Raw genomic sequence first — 10,509 nt, forward strand, 5'->3', positions numbered from 1 at the left:
AAACCGCAGTTCGATTATTATTACCTGGTGAATTGGCAAAGCACGCTGTTAGTGAAGGTACTAAAGCTGTTACAAAATATACAAGTTCAAAATAAATAAATCGAAAATATTATTTAATTGATAACATAAAAATACATCAACATATAAAAACGGCTCTCTTTTTAAGAGAGCCATCAAATTTTTTAAATAAGAGTAAATTATTTTTATATATACAAAAAAATAAAATAAACAATTATTAATATCATATTTAATATAAAATTTTATATATTAATAGCTTGAATATATCTATTATTAGTATATCAATATTATTAATTTTAAATATAATAAAGGATATCGCGGAATATATATCGTAAATCAATGTAATGCATTTGCATTACATTACCTTTATTATTTTCATTTTACATTTACTACTTGTTTATGTACGCTTATAATTATTAGAAAAATATTTTTAATAATTTTAAAAAATAAATGAAATAATAAAAATTTAATAATAAATTATTTATTGAAAGTATAAAAAATGGTATAGCAAAATCTTTATTTTCTTTGATTAAGGCGAAATGTTTTATTAGTTATAAATTCGATAATCTCCTATCGATACTTGTTACTCTTAACTTATATATATAAAAAATATAATAGTATATTAATTTATAATAAAATTTTTTCAAAAATTCAATAAGTTATTGTAAAATAAAATAGATAATATACAAATTATAATTTATTATTGCAGATATATTACAATAAAAAAAAAAAAAATAAATAAAAATATTTGGTAATGTATGTTATAAACAAAATAATTTGTTGTAAACAAATTATATAATATGTTATATTTATTAACAAATTTATTTACTCTTATATAAATAAAATTAGTGGCTTCCCAAAAAGGAAAGCCTGTTTAAATTTATCGGATGTATTAAATATTCTTTAATAAATTTACTAAATATTTTAAGTAAATTATTATATTTTCTTAACCTCCAAAACCATACAAAGTACGACCTTGTCGTTTTAATGCATATACAACATCCATAGCTGTAACTGTTTTACGTTTTGCGTGTTCAGTATATGTAACAGCATCCCGAATAACATTTTCAAGGAATACTTTAAGTACACCACGTGTTTCTTCATAAATTAAACCAGAGATACGTTTTACTCCACCTCGTCGTGCTAAACGACGAATTGCAGGTTTTGTAATACCTTGGATATTATCACGCAAAACTTTTCTATGACGTTTTGCACCCCCTTTTCCAAGACCCTTTCCACCTTTTCCTCTGCCAGTCATTTTAATAAAAAATTATTTACAATATTTTAACGAACGGATAACACGTGTGTTAACCTCACAAGTATTGTAATGTATGTGAGCGCCGGTACAATTGTGCCTTTTTATATAAAGCATTAAAGATTTTTTAAGCCACGCCTATACAATTTGATTAGTCCATACTCTGATAGCTATCCAATAGGATATGACAACAAAAATTTTGAAATTTCATATAAATATAAATACAACACATTTATTTCGCATTTAAACATTTGACTTTGTAGTATCAAATTGTCGAATATAATTTTTAAAATTGTGTGTTTTTTTGTAAAAACATTATTATTTGAAAATGGCTAGAACCAAGCAAACTGCACGTAAATCAACTGGTGGTAAAGCACCAAGAAAACAATTAGCAACGAAAGCTGCACGTAAAAGTGCACCAGCAACTGGTGGAGTAAAAAAACCACACAGATATCGTCCTGGTACAGTAGCTTTACGAGAAATTCGTCGTTATCAAAAAAGTACTGAATTGTTAATTCGTAAATTACCATTCCAACGTTTAGTACGTGAAATTGCACAAGATTTTAAAACCGATTTACGTTTCCAAAGTTCAGCTGTTATGGCATTACAAGAAGCTAGTGAAGCCTATTTAGTAGGTTTATTTGAAGATACCAATTTATGCGCAATTCATGCAAAGCGTGTTACAATTATGCCTAAGGATATACAATTGGCAAGACGTATTCGTGGAGAACGTGCATAAGCGTTTTAAATGACAATTTAAAAAAAAAAAAAACAAATAAGAAATATTTTCGGTCCTATATATAGGACCAACATATATTATTAAATAAGAGTATATTATTTTTATTAAAAAATATATATATATATATATATATATAAATTATTGAAATAAAATTAAACATTATTAAAATTTTGTTATAATTATAAGCGATTGCTATTTCTAAAAATAAATAAATTTCATAAAATTTATATTATTTTATATTCATTTGAAATATTAAAAAAACTTCTCGCTTTAAAGTAACCATGATATGAGTTATAAATGCAATAAAATTTTATACAAAAAATAATATTTATTTGTTGACGAATAATATAAAAGGTTTACATTTCTAAATAACATATATTTATATATGGTGTGTAAAAAAAAAGAAAAGAAGAAAAATAATTTATATTTTTAATATAAAAAGGCAACCGCACACAGTGTTCCCAAGCGGTCACCCATCCAAGTACTGACTGTGCCCAATGTTGCTTAACTTCGGTGATCGGACGAGAACCGGTGTTTTCAACGTGGTATGGCTGTTGCCAGTAATAAATGAAAATTTTTACAAATATATATTTTTCATAAATATCATTAATATTAAAGTATATTATTAAAATTTTCAATGAAGTAATCAATTTAAATATATACTTATTTATTATACCATATATTTTAAATAAAAATGCAACCGCACACAGTATTCTCAAGTGGCCACCCATCCGTGGTACTGACTGTGGCAAATGTTTCTTAACTATTATTTTATAAAATATTTATACAAAAAATAATTTACTCTTATCAAATATTAATTTGTGGCCTGTATTAAGGCCTATGTTATTTTCATTTTTTAGCAAAAATAATGAAATATTTCAATATATTATTAAAGTAACAGATCATTTCTTTTTTGGTGCTGCTTTTTTAATTTTTGTAGGAGATGATTTGGCAACAGAAGCTTTCTTAGCTTTTGGTGCTTTCGGTTTACGAGCAGGGCTACTTTTGGCAGCGGATTTTGTACTTTTTGCTGGTTTTGCTTTAACTGGTGCTTTTTTTGATGCCGCTGATGATTTTGCAGTAACTTTTTTAGCAGCAGTTGATGATGATGGAGTCGCTTTTTTTGCTTTAGGCTTTTTGGCTGCCAATGATGTAGTTGTGGCTTTCTTTTCTTTTGGTGCCCGTTTACTTTTAGCACTCTTTGCTGAACCTTTTGCTCCACTTTCTTTTTTGGATACTTTTGATTTAGCTGAAGAATTAGATGAAGCGGAAGCAGCCAATTTGAATGAACCAGATGCACCTTTACCTTTAGTTTGTACCAAGGCTCCCTCAGTTACAGCAGCTTTTAAATATTTTTTAATAAATGGTGAAATTTTATCAGAATCCACTTTATAATTTGCAGCTAAATATTTTTTAATTGCTTGTAATGATGAACCACCACGTTCTTTTAAATTTTTAATTGCGTTAACAACCATTTCTGATGTACGTGGATGTGTTGGTTTTGAATGTTGTTTTGTACGTTTAGCACCAGAAGCTGTTGCTTTTTTTGTTGGTGTTGTAGAAGCAGCAGTAACCGCAGTTGCTGCAACAGCTGTAGAATTTTCTTCGGCCATATTTTTTTACTTTATAAAAATAATGTATTTATTATAAATATTTAAATGATAAAATATAATAATTCTATCAAATAAAAAATAAAGGTTTTCAATTATATCATTATTCACAATAATATAAGTCCCTATGTAAGTCAAAGTACCATGTAGAAAACACATAAAAATTAAATAGTATTTCTAATTTACTGTCGTAGTAAACATGATTTATTTTTTCAATTTCTATAATATATAAAATAATAAATTATAAATTTAATAATAATATTTATTTTATAAATTAAAATATATTTAATTTTTTTATTAACAATTATTAATAAACATAGTTTAATATTAATTATTTCAATCATACAAAACAATAATATTTTTAAGGTAAACTTAAAAAGTATATATTTTTATTTTTTATTTAATATCGATTTATTATAAATTATTAGTATATAAATAATTAAAAAATTTAATATATAAATATATATATTATAGTATAAGATTTCATTTTTAGAAAAACTTTTTTTGTCAATAATGAAAACGTATTATTATGAAATGTGTTAATCGAACATTGACAAAATATATTTCATTAGAAAATACTTTTATTTATGCATTAATATCAATAATTAACTATTAAATTAATTTTTTCATAATTATATAAAGAAATTTTATACTGATATAAGTATTTATATATTATAATATTTATTTTAAATATAAAAAAATTTATGACAAAATATATTATTAGAGTATTTGTTGAGATTAATATAAGATTATTTTAAATAAGAATTAATTTATATAATTATTAAAATATTATTAATTTTATGTTATGTAATTTTAATAAAAATAAATAATAATAATAATAAATATACAAATTTTTTAACAATTTAAATTTTATATGATCTAAATAATTTTGTTAAGTACGATATGAGAAATCATTGTAAGCTTCGTTAAGAAACTTTGTAATATAAAATAATAATAATAATATTAAATATATAAATAAATAAAATAAATTTGATATATATTTTTAGTTCATTCTGTGTATAAATCAAAGGATACCGAATAATTGGTAACGGATGCGATATATTATAGTATCGAGTATTAAAACATAATATATAAATTTATCTTGTTATTCAAATTTTTTGTTACTTAACTTATGTATTTAGAAAATTTATAATATTATTTATATAATTGACATAAAATCTTATAAATTGAAATTTTATTAATATGTATCAAAAGAAGAGAGTAACGTATTGATATAATATCAAAGGATACTGATTATTTAAATAACGAATACGTCATATATTGTTTGTGTAACGAAGTTCACTTGGCCATCTAGTTTAAAATAACATTTTCAATAGAAAGTTTATATGCTTTGTTTTTTTTTTTTCTTTAATTATTAAAAAAATAAATTGAAATTTAATTCAATCAAATTTTATAATAATTTTAAAAAAATTTTTCCTTTTAAAAAATATTTTGTGATGTTGTGATAATATGTATTAATACAAGTGCATCCTGATACTTTTATCTCTAGTAAAGGTATGAGTATCATGAACAGTTTTGTTATCTAATGATATTATTTTGATAATATTTTGTGTATATTCTTATAATATTTTGTCTAAATATCATCATAATACAATATTATTTTGATAATATTTTATGAATATTCTTATAATATGTTACCTAAATGTCATCATAATATGATGAATTATTTCCATAATAACATATAAAAAAAAAAAAAAAAAAAAAGAATCATTAATTTATAATTATTTAAATTGATTCTTTAAAAAAATATTATAATATATTATTTATAAAAATAATTTTTACTCTTATTTTAAATAAATTTGTGGCCTTTTATTAAAAGGCCTATGATCGATGTATTATTATTATAAAAATTAATGCAATGTTTTTAATTTATGCTTTCTTTTCAGTTTTCTTTGGTAATAACACTGCTTGAATGTTTGGTAATACACCACCTTGAGCAATTGTTACACCAGATAATAATTTATTTAATTCTTCATCATTACGAATTGCCAATTGTAAATGACGTGGAATGATACGTGTTTTTTTGTTATCACGGGCAGCATTACCAGCTAACTCGAGAACTTCTGCAGCCAAATATTCCATAACAGCAGCCAAATATACTGGGGCACCAGCACCTACTCGTTCAGCATAATTTCCTTTTCGTAATAATCTGTGAATTCTTCCAACAGGAAATTGTAATCCTGCTCGGCTTGATCTTGACTTTGCCTTTCCCTTTACTTTACCACCTTTACCTCGTCCAGACATAGCGAATAAATTTATTTAATTAATATTTTTTTTTGTAAATATAATCACACAGATGTGTACGTTACGGGGATTGTAACATAAATGTTTAAAATGTTATTTGGGTATTTTAATTTATAATATTTATAAAATATAAAACTTTAAAAATAAACCAATCACCTTATAGTATTATTTTTAGCCAATCAGAGAGTAGTATTCATTTTTATTGTTATATCCATCTTCGCGTATATAATACGCTAGTTGTATACACGACACGCTCATACATATACTGACTGGTGTTCTGTAACTATCTGTGTATATTAATTGTTTGTAACAATGCCACCAAAAACAAGTGGAAAAGCAGCAAAAAAAGCTGGCAAAGCTCAAAAAAATATATCAAAGAGTGATAAGAAAAAGAAGAGGAAGCGCAAGGAATCATATGCAATTTACATTTACAAAGTATTAAAACAAGTGCATCCTGATACTGGTATCTCTAGTAAAGCTATGAGTATCATGAACAGTTTTGTTAATGATATTTTTGAACGTATTGCTGCTGAAGCATCACGTTTAGCACATTATAATAAACGTTCAACAATCACAAGTCGGGAAATTCAAACCGCAGTTCGATTATTATTACCTGGTGAATTGGCAAAGCACGCTGTTAGTGAAGGTACTAAAGCTGTTACAAAATATACAAGTTCAAAATAAATAAATCGAAAATATTATTTAATTGATAACATAAAAATACATCAACATATAAAAACGGCTCTCTTTTTAAGAGAGCCATCAAATTTTTTAAATAAGAGTAAATTATTTTTATATATACAAAAAAATTAAATAAACAATTATTAATATCATATTTAATATAAAATTTTATATATTAATAGCTTGAATATATCTATTATTAGTATATCAATATTATTAATTTTAAATATAATAAAGGATATCGCGGAATATATATCGTAAATCAATGTAATGCATTTGCATTACATTACCTTTATTATTTTCATTTTACATTTACTACTTGTTTATGTACGCTTATAATTATTAGAAAAATATTTTTAATAATTTTAAAAAATAAATGTAATAATAAAAATTTAATAATAAATTATTTATTGAAAGTATAAAAAATGGTATAGCAAAATCTTTATTTTCTTTGATTAAGGCGAAATGTTTTATTAGTTATAAATTCGATAATCTCCTATCGATACTTGTTACTCTTAACTTGTATATATAAAAAATATAATAGTATATTAATTTATAATAAAATTTTTTCAAAAATTCAATAAGTTATTGTAAAATAAAATAGATAATATACAAATTATAATTTATTATTGCAGATATATTACAATAAAAAAAAAAAAAATAAATAAAAATATTTGGTAATGTATGTTATAAACAAAATAATTTGTTGTAAACAAATTATATAATATGTTATATTTATTAACAAATTTATTTACTCTTATATAAATAAAATTAGTGGCTTCCCAAAAAGGAAAGCCTGTTTAAATTTATCGGATGTATTAAATATTCTTTAATAAATTTACTAAATATTTTAAGTAAATTATTATATTTTCTTAACCTCCAAAACCATACAAAGTACGACCTTGTCGTTTTAATGCATATACAACATCCATAGCTGTAACTGTTTTACGTTTTGCGTGTTCAGTATATGTAACAGCATCCCGAATAACATTTTCAAGGAATACTTTAAGTACACCACGTGTTTCTTCATAAATTAAACCAGAGATACGTTTTACTCCACCTCGTCGTGCTAAACGACGAATTGCAGGTTTTGTAATACCTTGGATATTATCACGCAAAACTTTTCTATGACGTTTTGCACCCCCTTTTCCAAGACCCTTTCCACCTTTTCCTCTGCCAGTCATTTTAATAAAAAATTATTTACAATATTTTAACGAACGGATAACACGTGTGTTAACCTCACAAGTATTGTAATGTATGTGAGCGCCGGTACAATTGTGCCTTTTTATATAAAGCATTAAAGATTTTTTAAGCCACGCCTATACAATTTGATTAGTCCATACTCTGATAGCTATCCAATAGGATATGACAACAAAAATTTTGAAATTTCATATAAATATAAATACAACACATTTATTTCGCAGTTAAACATTTGACTTTGTAGTATCAAATTGTCGAATATAATTTTTAAAATTGTGTGTTTTTTTGTAAAAACATTATTATTTGAAAATGGCTAGAACCAAGCAAACTGCACGTAAATCAACTGGTGGTAAAGCACCAAGAAAACAATTAGCAACGAAAGCTGCACGTAAAAGTGCACCAGCAACTGGTGGAGTAAAAAAACCACACAGATATCGTCCTGGTACAGTAGCTTTACGAGAAATTCGTCGTTATCAAAAAAGTACTGAATTGTTAATTCGTAAATTACCATTCCAACGTTTAGTACGTGAAATTGCACAAGATTTTAAAACCGATTTACGTTTCCAAAGTTCAGCTGTTATGGCATTACAAGAAGCTAGTGAAGCCTATTTAGTAGGTTTATTTGAAGATACCAATTTATGCGCAATTCATGCAAAGCGTGTTACAATTATGCCTAAGGATATACAATTGGCAAGACGTATTCGTGGAGAACGTGCATAAGCGTTTTAAATGACAATTTAAAAAAAAAAAAAACAAATAAGAAATATTTTCGGTCCTATATATAGGACCAACATATATTATTAAATAAGAGTATATTATTTTTATTAAAAAATATATATATATATATATATATATAAATTATTGAAATAAAATTAAACATTATTAAAATTTTGTTATAATTATAAGCGATTGCTATTTCTAAAAATAAATAAATTTCATAAAATTTATATTATTTTATATTCATTTGAAATATTAAAAAAACTTCTCGCTTTAAAGTAACCATGATATGAGTTATAAATGCAATAAAATTTTATACAAAAAATAATATTTATTTGTTGACGAATAATATAAAAGGTTTACATTTCTAAATAACATATATTTATATATGGTGTGTAAAAAAAAAGAAAAGAAGAAAAATAATTTATATTTTTAATATAAAAAGGCAACCGCACACAGTGTTCCCAAGCGGTCACCCATCCAAGTACTGACTGTGCCCAATGTTGCTTAACTTCGGTGATCGGACGAGAACCTTCAACTTCAACTTCAAAATAAACTTTATTAAAATTCAACAATTACATTCTATGTACAAGGCTGATTTACAACATTATAACATATTACATTTCATTTAATTACATTTATTAAAGGTTATTAGCCTTAAACATACGGCTTTCATCCTTAATTATAATAGAACTTTGTATGCCTGCTATAGCGCAATGCGTACTTAAACTAGTTTAGGTAGAATTTATTATGTTCCTTTTAAATTTTATAAATTTTTTGATAATCTGTAGGAAACTAGCCAAAAACCTACTTTACTTAATAGGCAACTGTTTTAGCATATCTGCCGTTGCCTTGATGGTGTTGTTATGTTAGATTGATAATTTTTGTTCCCTGTGTTTACACTTCAATATGCTTGATATACAAAAATACAGCACACACTTTCATATTTAAATCACTATTCACATAGTATTAGGTAATTTTAAATAAAATAAAAAATAAAAAATAAAAATAAAATGTAACAGAAAAAAAGAAAAAAGATTATGGAACTGCCGGGCACCGAACATGGTGATTTTGAGTGGTGATCCGATGCTCTTACCACTGAGCTACGGAGACTTATGAAGAAGTGTTCATTATTCAAGTTTAAAAAGTAGTTCAAGTATTAGCCTTCCATTTGTAGTATATTGACTTATGTTTGTCGTTGTCGTTGGTGAGTGAGTTTGATGACAGCATGTATTTGGTTAGTTCGCTGTTCATAATTGTTTTTGTATAGAATGTGTTCGACTGTTGCATTACGTAATTTTTAATTAATGTTATGTTCGTTCGTCTGTGTAGGTCATCAATTTTTGCGTATCTATCACGGTTGAGTACGAGCCTCAGACACTTATTTTGTATACGTTGTAGTTTGTGCAATGAAGTGTCTGAGACTCCGCTCCACACAGGGGCTGCGTAGGTCAGAATTGGTCTTATAACTGCAGTGTACAACAGTTTTTTATTATTTATGCTTAGGGCGCTGTATTTGTTCAGAAGTGGATATAGCAGCCGTATACACCCATGTCCCTTTTTTACAAGTTGGTTAATGTGCGGTGCGAAAGATAAGGTTTTATCCAGATACACCCCTAGATATTTTATCGGGTTTTTGGTCGGTTGAATTTTAACGCTTTCTATCTTAAGCGGGTCGTGAATTTTTATATTAGTGAATTTTTTACTAAATATTTTGAATTCAGTTTTGGATTGGTTTATTTTAATTTTCCATACCCTCGTATATTTTAGTATCATATCCAGGTGTATCTGGATTTGCTTAGTAGCCACTTGCGCGTTAAAGGAGTGGGTGTATACTGCAGTGTCATCCGCGTATACAGCTATCTTTGTTTTTGGAAAAAGCGGGATATCGTTGATAAGATAGTTAAATAGGGCTGGCCCGAGAACCGACCCTTGTGGTACCCCAGCTTTTGGCTCTCTAAGATCCGAGACACTATTGTTGACTTTAACGTAAAAGTTCCTGTTTTTAAGGTAGCTGTCCAGTA

General features: G+C 25.7%; 1 non-coding gene across 1 annotated transcript; it reads right to left on the minus strand.

Annotated features, from left to right (window-relative positions):
• Nucleotides 1–2,452: 2,452 nt before the first annotated feature.
• On the minus strand, nt 2,453–2,571 carry LOC123304516. The gene has a single exon (XR_006536530.1). It is a non-coding gene; the product is annotated as a 5S ribosomal RNA (ribosomal RNA).
• Nucleotides 2,572–10,509: the final 7,938 nt, after the last annotated feature.

This window comes from Chrysoperla carnea, assembly GCF_905475395.1.
Source record: "Chrysoperla carnea chromosome X unlocalized genomic scaffold, inChrCarn1.1 SUPER_X_unloc_60, whole genome shotgun sequence".
NCBI lineage: Eukaryota > Metazoa > Arthropoda > Insecta > Neuroptera > Chrysopidae > Chrysoperla > Chrysoperla carnea.